At 41.2% G+C, this 13,039-nt stretch overlaps 1 protein-coding gene across 1 annotated transcript in view; it reads left to right on the top strand.

Moving 5' to 3' along the window:
- The first annotated feature begins 11,329 nt into the window (after nucleotides 1-11,329).
- Nucleotides 11,330-13,039, top strand: part of LNPK (lunapark, ER junction formation factor) — a 36,537-nt gene continuing 34,827 nt past the window's right edge. Inside the window, exon 1 of the mRNA XM_084264863.1 lies at nucleotides 11,330-11,370. The gene's annotated coding sequence lies outside the window, so the exon portion shown is untranslated. The remainder of the gene's footprint in view (nucleotides 11,371-13,039) is intronic.

Below are 13,039 nucleotides of genomic sequence, written 5' to 3'. Positions count from 1 at the left end.
TACTTACACTTTGAGAAAGACCATCGTTTTCTCACAGGACAGAGGACATTTTTATTGTGCTAATAGCTGGCACTTAAAGTTATAGAGAAAAATGGAATCGGGTATTTCTGTAGGAATATTTATTTTGTAAAGGTTGCAAATATAGCTGTGACTTATCCTAGATAACTCATCCTGGAACTAATAGCTAAGCCTTGATCTGGTATTTTTTGACAGAAAAAAAACCTCTTCAGCTTAATTTGAGTTTGGGTATTTCAAAGTGGGTATTTGAACACTCAGAAAAAAAGACCTTTTCATTAATCTATCATTTTGGAAACAGTCACAGTAACCCACAACCACATACAAATACAAAAATCCTAATGGGACTATTTTCTTACCAAGCCTGTAATAGTTTACATTCACCTAATGGCCTGGGGTTATAAGCAAACTACTCAATTAGAGAATTTAGGCTGGTTGCCCACATATTTCAGAGCAAATTATCCCTTCACAAATGCAGAACCCCCTATATAAAACGCCTAAACAGTATTTCCTGTTAAAAAAAGAAAAAAAATACTATTCCCTAAATTCCCACCTTAAGCCTCCTAAGTATTTCTCTTTACGCTAGTGTTGCCATTTTATGGAGAAATATTTGTTTTTTGCCTCACATACCTCAATCTAGACCCTTTTGCTGGAATGTTTTTAACCTTCTGAGCAGCTAATACCACTCTTTTTGTTTCCTTTTCTTTGGCAGAGTACGATTTTATAAAGCATTTCCATCACTCTCCTTATTGGTGATAGTGGAACACAGAGGTCTTCTGAAAGCCTGGCATTTTGAAGCTTCAAGAATATTGAGTCTTCCTCTTCTAAGGGCACTTTGAATTATCTTTTAGTGCTTACTGTTTCTCCTACTGCTTCTTTCATTTAAGAGAGCTTGATGCTTTCAACCTATAAACACCCATTAAAAGTTCCTCACCCTGTTATGCTGAGCCGCTGCTCCTAATTGTGTACAGATGGGTAGATCATTCAAAGACAAAGATTTAAAAAATATAATGAAACAGATATCAACTCCTGATAACGGACCCGCTTCTGAAATGGAGATGTGTGGTTTTGACTGTGCGTGGGAATGAATGTCTCCCTTGCAGTGTCTGATGTAACAGGGCAAGTCCAACTCTGGTTCAAAGTAGGCGATAAGTTTCAGGGGTCTGATGGCACCACCATCAGGGTGGTTTTGAGGCTGTGGATGGAGGGGTTCCCGCCTGTGTTCCTCCCGTTCTGTTGCCTGCTTTCCTAGTCAGGTGAAATGACTTCCTGGGACATGTAATAAAAGCTGAAGGAATTGTTGGTCAGCGGATCTACAAGTGGTCGAGACCCAGACCCTTCTGAAAAAGAAAGTATTTTATACGTGTCTCATGAGTGCCGTCACAATGACGGCACTAGGGAACTAGGGAAGCGCTCTTTCTCTTTTTTGAGATCTGGGGTAAAGAATGAGGGTGCTACTAGTTCTTGTCTTCATGGTCTTTTTGGAAGCTTATGAAGGCTTTTTCCATGATTTCAATCAAGACAGAAGCTTTCTCTACCACAGAGCATGTAGATGGTCTCATGCAACATTCTGCTGCAGCCAAAGAACTGGTTGTGTTCACCTGAAGACAGAATCTAGTTCAAAATGTGAAAATGTATGTTGTGTGCTTTAAGTTAATAACTTAAAAGCCTTTTAGTAAAGCAATGATAGAACAAGGAAACATTTGAATGGCCAAGAAAGACTTCAGAACAGATGAGACTACCGTCTTTTACATGCTTAATGGTTTCAGTTCTAACTGCCTCCCCTTGATGCTTTATGTAGTCCACTCATCCTTAAAGGTCAGAACTTGTGGGATTTCTTCACTACGGCACCCAACACAGGCTGATACTTTTGAAGGTATGTGTGTTATGAAATAAGAGGAACAGAACAATCTCTTGGACTTGCTCAGGTAATACAGCAGCAACTGTAAATAAAAAAACACACTGTCTTGTAACTCTGATAGTCTGCAAAAGTCATGAAGGGTGAGAGTACAAAGAATAGATTAAGATTGCCAAGTAATGAGGGAGATTTGTGTCACAGGACTATCAGAGGGATTCAGGTCTCAGTCTTACATTATATGTGGACCCCTATGACTGCGTAGAAGCCTAATAAAGTCTTGGGGAAGTACCCAGCTAGAACATCCCACTGGGAGTCTGATGAAGGATTAGGGTCTAATTCATCCAACTCTCAAATAGAGAAGACGTAAATTCTATATTAAGGAAAGCACATGATATAGAATAAAAGCAGTTAAGCACAGTATGAAGAAGCAAATACTTGTTTTAGAGCTATATAAACTAATTTAACAAATAGGTGCCAATGCACATAATTTTGAAAGGAATGCTAAAGAAGTGTCTTTGGGAGAGCTTTAAAATCAGCAGACCGCAGGTGGCTATTGCACGAGCAGGCTGTTTCTGCTCTTAGGGAAATCAACAGCAGTTCTACCTGGAGGGAGTCATGAACTCAAGAAAATTCTTAACATCACCAGAAAATCAAAAGGCAAATATTCTTCTTTTTCTCAAATGTGCTCATTAAGCAGGATTTTTTCTATTAAGATGTAATTTCCTTATTAAAAAGCATGGCAAATTACTTGCAAAGCTCAGAATAATATCAAAGGAATATTTAAGCATTTTGGGACTTGGAATCAGAGCAGAAACTCTGGAACAAACTGGGTAAAAACAAAATGCCCAATCTCTCTGTGTGATAGAATTTGATTAAGGTTTATTGGCTTTTTACTACAATTTCCAATTTGACAGGCCCTACTAAAGCTAAAATTGAATTTCATATACAAAGCTTACGTGGTTATGTTTGTTATTAGCATTGTCTTCCCCAGAGATATTTGGATTTTGTTTAACTGAAAAATAAACAAGTTAAATGCCGAATTGCCTCGCTAAGACAGTTATATGATGTGGTCTTTTCCTTTCATTATAAAGATTGTGAGTTTTGGGATACATGTTTAGGAGTTTGTGGTTACTTTACTTTAAATCTAATACTATGGATTTATAATGTTTTTGTTCAATGTTCTGCTCTTTTCATATAAAGTTCTGTGTCCTGGACAATTTATGGCCAGACTTATCCAATAAACAAGTTTGTAGGAATGCATTTATAGATTGTTAGAAATATGTGTGGTGCCTGTACTTTTCTCAGCAATCATGTAATGATTTATTTTTACTGTTAATTTTTAGCTATATTACAACAAAAAGGGAGAGTAATCTGCATACTCCAGAAGTTATTTTCATAAAAACTAGAAAAAATAGGAAGATGCATAGGTCAAGATTAGAAATTTACCTAACAAGTATGGGTGAATTCCTTTGCTCTTGGATGCCAAGTCCAAGCCATTTCAAAGAGATTTGATTTTGCCAAGATTTGACAATTAGTAATTTCAGAAAATCAGATTCCCTTCAGTATCTCACATGAACACACAAAACCTTTCTGTAAATTTTCCTGGTAAATCAAAGAGTAAGCAAACAAACCAAATAGGAAAGTTTATGATCTGTCAAAACTTATACCAGATAGGTATCACTTAGTACATTACAGAACAGGAGACAGATAGTTGCACGTGTGGAAGTTTCCCGGAATCCCAGGACCTGATTTGCTAGCCATGAGTCAATCAAGCATGAAACAGAGACTGCACCAAACTTGTTACACCTTAAATAGAAGGAAAGAAACAAATGGCCTTTAGTAAGACACCAGTTTATTAGCAATGCACCAAATATTGTTATTTTTCACTGATCTTCTCAGTACACCACAGCAATAGTTCTGTTGTGAATATTACGAGAGGCTGTGATGTTTTGAAGAACAAATTACTAAGACAGGCAGTTAGCAAAATGAGAATAAGTAAGTTTTCATTTTGCAGTATGTTGTTTGGCATTAGCATCTACCTGCCTTAAAGTGAAGATAATTAAATAAAAGTGCCAAAGTACTATCCTTAGTAAAGAAGCAAAATCACCAACAAGCATAAAATGTGTTACAGAATTTTTTTCTCCTTGTCTGGCATGAAAGAACTGATCTAATATTGATAAATATATATGACTTAATAAAATAACTCAGACATAACAAAAATACATATTTTCCCCTAAAGCAAAACTCCTAGACTTCACTACATGCTATTTATATTTCCTGGTAACCATTTTTCTTAATAGGACTCAGTTTGATGTGCTACCTGTGTCGGAAATTGAGCCTTTTCTAGAACATTTTTTTCTGGTTTGTTTTGACTAAAAAACCTCAAAGCTTTATTTCAAGTCTTCTCTTCCCCCACATCCCACCTGCACTTTACCTTTGACTTGTCACAGTCTTACTATTCACTGGTTGACTGGTTGATTATGGGTCAGTTTATGACAGGAATATGGAGAGTAACCCAAAAATGTGCATTAGAAACCCAACTGACTGCTTGGAAATAGCAGTTCACAAATGTGTTTTTAAAATTCAAGATATGTTAATTTTACCTGAGCACCTCTATGAAACCAAAGCAGGCTTGGAATGACCTTGGAGTCATCACAGTGATTACAGTAGAAATTCTGGGGTTTGTCCACCTTCTATATGTATTTAATGAAATAGCTTTATTTTAAGAAAGGGAATATATTTATTTCTATATACTTCTAATAGAATTCACTCAAGCTCTGTTTCAGACATTTACTAGTATGACCTACTATGATAAAATCACATTGACTGGGAGCTTTGCATGTGAAGGGACTGTAAATTCAGATTTCAAAATCTCTTATCTAAACTTGAAGCAGTAGTAGTTGTATTAAAGGATACTCGGTAGCTGAAATACACTCTGAAATTCCAAACACTTTTGAATTTCACATTCTTTGAAAAGTTATTTGAAAATCACGTGTGTGAAAAAACTAGCAGAGGTTCTGCCATTAAATGTGAGCACAAAGCAACTGTTCATCGTCCTGCAGCTTGCAAGATATATTTCAAGGGGGGCTCTAATATCTGTCATATTTAACTGAATGAAATCACAGATACTTTTACATGTGGATTTTATTATATGAATTGGTTTATAAGCCTGCTATTTAACATGATTATATGAATTACGAACTGCGATTTTATTTCTTTTATAATCTTTGTAGAGCTTGCCATTATTTTTACATGTCTATGTCTGGCATTATGCACCTTTGAAACTGTGCCAAAAATATTTATTGTCCTATTTCTGGCATTCTGAGACTCCGTGGTTCCGTTTCGTTTCCACCCAGAACAAAGCTTATTAGCAGATCCAGTTCTCAGTACTTTGCTGAAAACAATTTGATATGTAAATTTAATACTTCATTACAGTAAGCTCTTGTAACAACCGGGAGTATGTATGAAATGCATTTAACGCAGGCAATGTTCTATCTACCACTCTGAGCAGTTATCAAAAGCAAAATATATGTGCTAATTAGAACTTTCCCTCTCATTGCCTGTCTCCTCCAGCTTGACTAATAAGCAAGCACTAAAACGCAGTCAGGTTGAATAGAAATGGGACACTGTTCCCACACTTGTCTGTGCTCTGCACACACACACGGTGCCCTGGAAGGGAGGCTCGCTGCAGTACGAGCAGTGCGTTCTCATTCACCCCTTGAATTGCATTTACTCGGTTCCAAATTCCATTATTCTTAATCAAGTAAAAATCCTCTTAAGGTCAACAGGAGTTTCATTCAAATTACTTCATAATTTGGCCCTCATTTGGTTGGGTTAGTTCCCACTTTGCCCAGTAGGCACAACCATATTAAAAAGGCTATTGGAAAGCATTCTTTATTTTATTTAGCTTCGAGGAAATAGATGTTAATAAAATTTAAGGATGTACTAAATGTGTTTATTAAAGAGGAAGAATCCTGTTGAATCAGAACCTTAATTTGTTTAAAGAGCAAACTGCTCCAGGAAGCAAAAATAATATAGCTGACTTAGTACAGCTCAAATACTTTCAGTGAGAATAATCATGCTTTCATTTGGAGACTAGGGAAAATTGATTTAGTATGGTTTTTTACAGAACATTGAGTTATTGTTTATACAGTAATTTTTCTAACTATAAACATATATTACTCACTTTGAGCATTAAAGAGTCAGAAGCTTGAAGTCATGACCATCAGGGAAGGGAATGTACTTACACATGTATAATAACTGCTTCTAAAACTTCATACATGATTTGAAGCACAACTTATCTCAAATAGACGCTAAACCATCTTTCTTCTTCTCATGTGACAATTTCACACTAGGCTTCTTCTGTTTGTTCATGAGGTCTTAATGACAGAATAAACATACATTTCAGTCTTTTATGAGAAATAACTTTCCTGATTCATTGTGCCACAAAAATAATCCAAAGTTTAAACATGTTCCTAAACATACAGTCAGAGATTTATAGTGTTCAAATGAAGATGAGATTGCCATTCCTGCTTTAAACTTGAAGATCTTTCAAGTATGGAAAAGTTCGCGCTAGGGAATCAACAAAAAGGTATGGGACACTAAGAAGAACTTTTTTGTTGTTTTGTGTTTTTTTTTTTTTTTTTTAAATATGTTTGCCACAGAATAATAACCAACAAAAGGATAATAGTAATAATTGCACTACTAATAGCTAATAGCAATACTTCTATGGTAATAGCAGTAACAGCAACAATGACAGTAGTAATGGTAGCAATGGCAATAGCAAAAGCAATAGTAAAGAACAGTAAGTATTAATAATAGTATTAGTAATAATAATTATTAATAAAAAGAAAATGTCTTAATCACAGCAAGAATATTTTATGGAATGTAAAAGTTGATCTTGGCTTTTCCTGATGACTTTATGCAACCGTTAAAAGATTTTTATATGAGCCATTCACTTGAAATGGGATCTTTTGACCAGATATATTTCTTTTTCAGGTAATAATAATTTATCAGGAAGAGTCAGATGCAAAGGACTTCACAAAAACATTGGAGCACTGAAATGTGCTAGATGATGAAATGCCAAAAAAGCTCAGGCAATGAGAGTCACCTGTAATAATATAGATATCTGACACTGCAAACATTACAGTTGGATTAGAACATCAAAAGAAGCACATACTATTGCATTTAAAAAAATTAAATCAAAACTATGATATCTTCCTCATTGCTACTGTTGCAGAGTGTATTTCTAAAGCATATCATGCCAAAATATGGCATTAAAATCACCTCACCTTGGGAATGTCACCTTTTTTGTAGGCACTGAAATGATTAAAATGTCAAGAATTAAACACAATGTATTTGTTAATTAATTTTAAGCCTTTCTTGCAGCTTCAAGGCTGTATCTGCCTCATGGCTTCAGGCCAGAAGTCTTTCTAGCTCACCAGTTCCCTCTGCAAGGGCTCCGTCAGCCCCTTGAAATCTGAAAAGTTTTCTCTAGAATTTTTCGCAGTCCTACTGAATCTTGCATCTAAACAAGACAAGAAAGTAGTCTGGAATCATTGCAGTCAGTCCTGTCTTTTAAGAGTAAAATGTAGGTTTGATATAACTTTCACTGCAGACATGTCCTCACAAGGAAGTTATTAATTACATATATACACTGCCTTATCAAACATCTTACTAATTTTTTTTTTAAGCAAAGCTGAATCACAAAGTACATTCACAAATGTGTGTTAATTACTACAGATGTGTCATTTGCTAGGTGCCAGCATGCACTCATTCTGTTTAAGATGCAGAGGAAACAGAGCCTGGGCCCTGAGAAACATGCTCTATTGTTGGCTTGATTGAGTTTTGTCTTACACTGACTCCACCAACTGTGGTACGTTCTGTCGAGGATGGGCTGTCAGGACGCTGCAGCAACCCAAGTGCCCACACTGAGTCCACTCCACCAGCAGCAATAGAGCAGCTTTGCAGGTGGAGAGCTCAGCAGCGCAGAGTGCCTGGACTTCGTCCCTCACAGCTCGGGTTTACTTTCATCCCCAAGGTGCCCCCAGGGCATGAGGAAGTGGCCTGAAGTGAAGCTGTGCTCTTGCGGGATCCCCTGCGGTGTACAGCAATGAGTGCAGATTGGCTACCCTAGTTTTGGTCTGAGCAACGCAGCACGCAGCAGCACCTAATTCTCCGGCTCACGAAAAAGCTGGTGTGATGGCAGCACGCTCAGACCACAGCCAACAGTGGTATGGGGAGTGGAGCCTGTGACCTGAAAGCTACCTAGGTACCCTCATTTGTTGCAATCACATCTCCAGTTGCAGTGTAGACAATAGTTCTGTTTCAACATCTACATTTTCCCTTTATCTAACTGCATGGCCTCACTAGCCAGAGAAGTCCAAAAGAGTGTACTTTAAGAGGATGCTGAACATACTTTGGAAGACAAATCAAAAACCTCAAGTAAACACAAATTAGCAAAGCTAAGCTTCTCTTAGCTAGATAACATTTTCCTAAGGATGTATAGGACCACATATTAATTAAAAAACCAAATCAGACTACTAGGCTATATATATTCTTAACATATCTGAGTGTTATGAATGTTACCATGGGAAAACTCTCGTTGAAGGCAAAACAGTGTCAAAATGCAAGACCAAACCATTTAAAAAAAAGATGATTAATTGCTCAGTGTTCTACATATGGAGGGACTGTAAGTGCTAAATGCTATCTATGATGATGGGGAAAATTCTAAAGAGGTACTCTACTGTTAGAGAGATTATGCAGAATCTGGTTAAACACCAATACCACTTATAAAGACTTTGAATTTATTTAGGATTTTAAATACTCTGTAGGGGGCAGTTTTGAACCAGGTGAATGAAAATTTTAGGATGACCGATTGAAGTTACGGCTTTATTCTCACCAGCTACATGGGTACCTATTGTTGTTTTAGGTAGATCTTGGCTCTGAAGCAAACAGGTAGCTGCATACAATCATCACAAAGCTGAGGGACTTATCATCTGAGGGACTAAACTTTGATAATGGAAGTTAATAATACTTTTTAATTAAAAACAAGATAGACTCATAAATGTATAGTAGCTGTTAGAACTTCACGGAGGAGGCCGGCATTAAAAAATCAGTTCTGTAACAGCGCCCAAGGACAGAAGCACAGCCTGGATCTCCCTCACAATTCTGGTTCAGCCCTGAATCAGGGCTGGGTTTTGTAGTAACTTATGACAATTCTGGAAAAAGAGGGAGGAGATTCGTGGAGATGAGAGCATTGCCTACAGTATCTGAAAAAGCCTTTGAATATGATACTGTGATTATTTGGGTTTATTTTAAGTGGATACTATGCTAGAACACTAAAAAAGATGTTGGTATGCTTGATCTTCAGCTTGAAGATGAAGATTTAAATCAGCTTCTCTCCAGCAACACAAAACTTAATAATGACAGAATCAGCAGTCGATCATAGCTATATTTCATCTGAAATCAAAAGGAAGACATCCCATCAGCAGAGGAATAGTCACTGCTGCAAGGATTTAAGCAGATGTAGCTCTAGAGTGCCAGCTAAAGTGAAGGAAAGGCTCAGTCACTGAGTCTTTTTCCACTTGGAAATGAAGGTACAGTCTTGATGAGGAAAATAAAGCTTCAGATGTAGGTTATAGTTTTGACCTCTGTAACTGATAGTCGAACATTTCTAGTATAATCAGTGGCTCTGCACTGACTGCCATTATTTTGCTTTTGCTTTATGAACTTACATGGAGCCCATTCTAGACCATGATTTGCAGCTAGAGCTGTGACTCAGCTGACAGTGGAACTAGCCATCAATGTAGAAAGGTTCACTCTGAACACTGGCAGAAACTATAATAATTAATTTACCAATGTCAAAACTAAGAATGAATGCCTGGCATATGATCAGATTCATCAGTTCTATTACCTGAAGCTTGAAGCTGATTCTGTTGCCTGAAAAGGTGGTGAGTTATCTTGTTTGTCCTCGCCTGGCCTAAAAGCCTTGCCTATTCTGTTTGGATTTAAATTATTTTTCAAATTGATGGGTGTGGGTGGGATGGAGTGGACTTTCTTCATAGCAGCCTGTATGCTGCTGTGTTTTGGATTTTGTGACTAGACCAGAGCAGGTAACACAGCGATGTTGAAGTCGCTGCTGAACAGCACTTGCACAGTGTCAAGGCTTTTTGTTTTTCATGGCATGCTCCTTTAGCGAGTGGGAGATGGGCAGGGAGTTGGGAGGAGAAACAGCCAGGGCAGCGGACCTGGATTGGCCAACGGGATATTCCATACCATCTAACACCATGTGCAGCAACAAAGCTGGGGGAGCAAAATAAGAAGGCGGGGTTTGCCTTCCAGGGTAGACAAATTCTTGAGAGCCTGGCTGGGCACCCGTCTGCTTGTGGGAGGTCACGTTACTTCCCTTGCATCAGTTTTCTTTCCTCCACTTACTGCTTCCTTTTACCCCAATCCATGAGTATTCCTGTTTTCCCTCTTCCTAGCGTCTCCCCCATCCCACTGAGGGGGAGTGGGCAGTAGGCTGTGGGGGTGTTTGCTCACCAGCCACGGTCAAGCCACAGCTGGAAACCCCCCAACATTTACAGGCCACGTTACGGGGCATTGTTCCCTGAGTTGAGCAGAAGGACATAGGTTCTGTGTATGAGCTTCTGCTTCAGGGTGCTCTGACGGACTCAACCACATCCGCGCTCACACTTCTGCAGCTGCAGCAGGAGAACTTCCCAGTGGGGCGCCGAAGGCCCCGTGAGAAAGCGCCAACAGAACAGGCATCCTCTGTCCTTCATCCCCTCGGCACGGGGCATGCGGTGACAGGTGCCAGGCAGGAAAGGACACCAGGTTAGGAAACACCAATACAAGAGAGCTCCAGGAACGAGGGCACCGCTACAAGAGCAGTGCCAATTAGAGGAGTGCAGAGTGCTGCTTCCATCTCAGCAAGCCAAACGGCAGCTCTCCGGCCCCAAGGTCTGGAGCGCAGGACATGCCGCAGGGAGAATGCATCAGCACCGGACCCCTGTGTCAGCACCGGCCACACCGGCAACGGCTGAACGTGGGGCTGGCGGGGGGCCGCTGCACAGCCTCGCATGACAGTTTAACTCTCGCACCCCCAGGTTTCAGTACAATAACTATCAGAGAGAGCCAGAGGATGGCCGCGGCCTCCCCTGCTCCCCCGGCGGGAAAGCGGTGACCACCTGCGACACTTGCCCGCTTCCACTCGGCTCGGCGCAGGCCCCGAGGGTGACGGGACAGCCCGTGACGGGCCCTGGCTGCCCGGCCAGCCGCGCCGCGCCACCGCCCGACCACGCCGAACCCCGACACCAGCCGCGGCGCGTACAACGGCCTGGCCCCGCCTCGCCTCTGTTCCAGCGCGCCCCGCGGCGGCCGGGCGCTGATTGGCTGCCGGGGCCGCGCGGGGCCTGATGGGAGCGCCTCTCGGGCGGTTGGGCCCCTCCTTCGGCGGGCGGCGGTGGCGGGATGCGCGGCCCGGCCCGTGGCAGGTACGTGCTGGTGGGGCGGGAGCGGCCCGGCCCCGAGCGGTAGGGACTGGCTCTGCAGTGGGCGAGGTGGCGGGAGAGAGGCTCCCGTCGCTGCCCCCGCGTTCCTGGGGGCCGCAGTGGAGCAGGGCGGGTGGACGGCCGGTGCCACAGCTTCCCTCTGCCTCGCTGCGGGCAGCCGGGTGGGCCGGGGGAGCGCGGCGGCGGCGGGCCGGGGCGCAGCCTCGGAAGAGAGAGTCGCGGGTGCGGGAAGGGGGCGGCAGGCAGGTTCCCGGCCCGCCCGGGAGCGCGGGGGTGGCGGAGCTGTGAGCTTTTCCCGGCTGACCGGGAGGCTGGGCAGAAAGGCGGTGCCGGGAGCTGAAGCTGACCTCTGCCGCCGCCTTCGCTGTCCGCGGGCCCTCGGACCCGCTCCCCGGGCTTCTGGCGCCCGCTCTCTCAGGCTTCAAAACAAGGCTGGGCTTCAAAAAAAGCGCCTGACCCACCCACTCCTTGCTCCATCTCCTCGGAGCCGGTGTGGGAAGCGGTTTGTCTTTTAAATTCGGGCTTTACAAAGTGTAGGATTTCCATAGGGTGCTTACAAACAGAAATAGCTGGAAAATGAAGCTTAAAATGAGCAAAGTTCAGTATCCTGGTTTAACTGAGGGGTGCTAGGACAGGCTAGCAGTAGGCGGTGGGTGATGCGACTGGTTTTGCTTTGCCTGTTTCCTTCCGCTTGCAGCTGGAGAAACTTTTTATGGGCACTTGGGAAGTTTCTGAGGTCAGTAAATTGTGGTAGAATATGAATTTCGTGTGGAAATCTAGGGAGCAGAGCTGGAGATTGATTTTGAGAGGCAGAACTTATGCTCTTTGTAATGGTAAATACCTGAAAATATTTACATACAATTAAGTTAAACTTACAAAATACTTGATTTAAAGGGCAGTCCCTTCAGGGGAAGCATCTAAAAGTCTGTATGTAGAGACTCGATTTCAAGTTTCTAACTTCCTCTTTTCTGTTAATAAGATGTTAGTCTTACTAAAAGAAAAGCAAGTCAGTTATTAAAACTTGTTTTGGTGATTTTGATGTTGTTGAAGAGCTTTTACTCTTAAAACATCAACATGAAGCATAAAGAAACTTGAGACTGATGTGCTTAAAGTCTAATGAGATCACTGTTTTGTTCATTTGGATGAATAGGTTGGTGGATGACTTTTGTAATTGTGCATGATTCATCACTTTCAAAAGGAAAACTTTCTCTGCTATGGTTCTCTTTGGGTGGCACTTTTGCTTTGATTTTTACTGATGAAATTGCATGTTTTTGGGGTATAGGAGATGCTATCAGGAATTTTCTTGTTTAGAGATCCAGTAAAATTGGTAACAGTGTTTTCTTAAGCTTCTACATTGTGTGTTTCTTAAGGCCTCTATTTTAAGCCTATGGCTGGCAAATATTTTGGCTACTTTATTTGTGTATCAAATTGATAATATTTGTGAAATGAAGCCAAAGTGAAGCACTGTGTAGTGAGAGGCGAGGACAGCTCTGTGATAAGGTAATGTAGTCTTCAGAAGGAAAAAGTGCTGTGTAATATTTTGATGGTTAGAGCATGGGAAGGAAGGAGGACTCTTCCCACAAGCAGCAGGATATTAGTGATAGATATGTGGTGTGGCAGGTGAGGAAGAACAATGAGAGTTTAAAGCAAC

This window comes from Gallinula chloropus, assembly GCF_964237585.1.
Source record: "Gallinula chloropus genome assembly, chromosome: 5".
Classification (NCBI taxonomy): domain Eukaryota; kingdom Metazoa; phylum Chordata; class Aves; order Gruiformes; family Rallidae; genus Gallinula; species Gallinula chloropus.
Note: the sequence above shows the minus strand (reverse complement) of the source record. Positions and strands in the feature narration are given on the sequence as shown.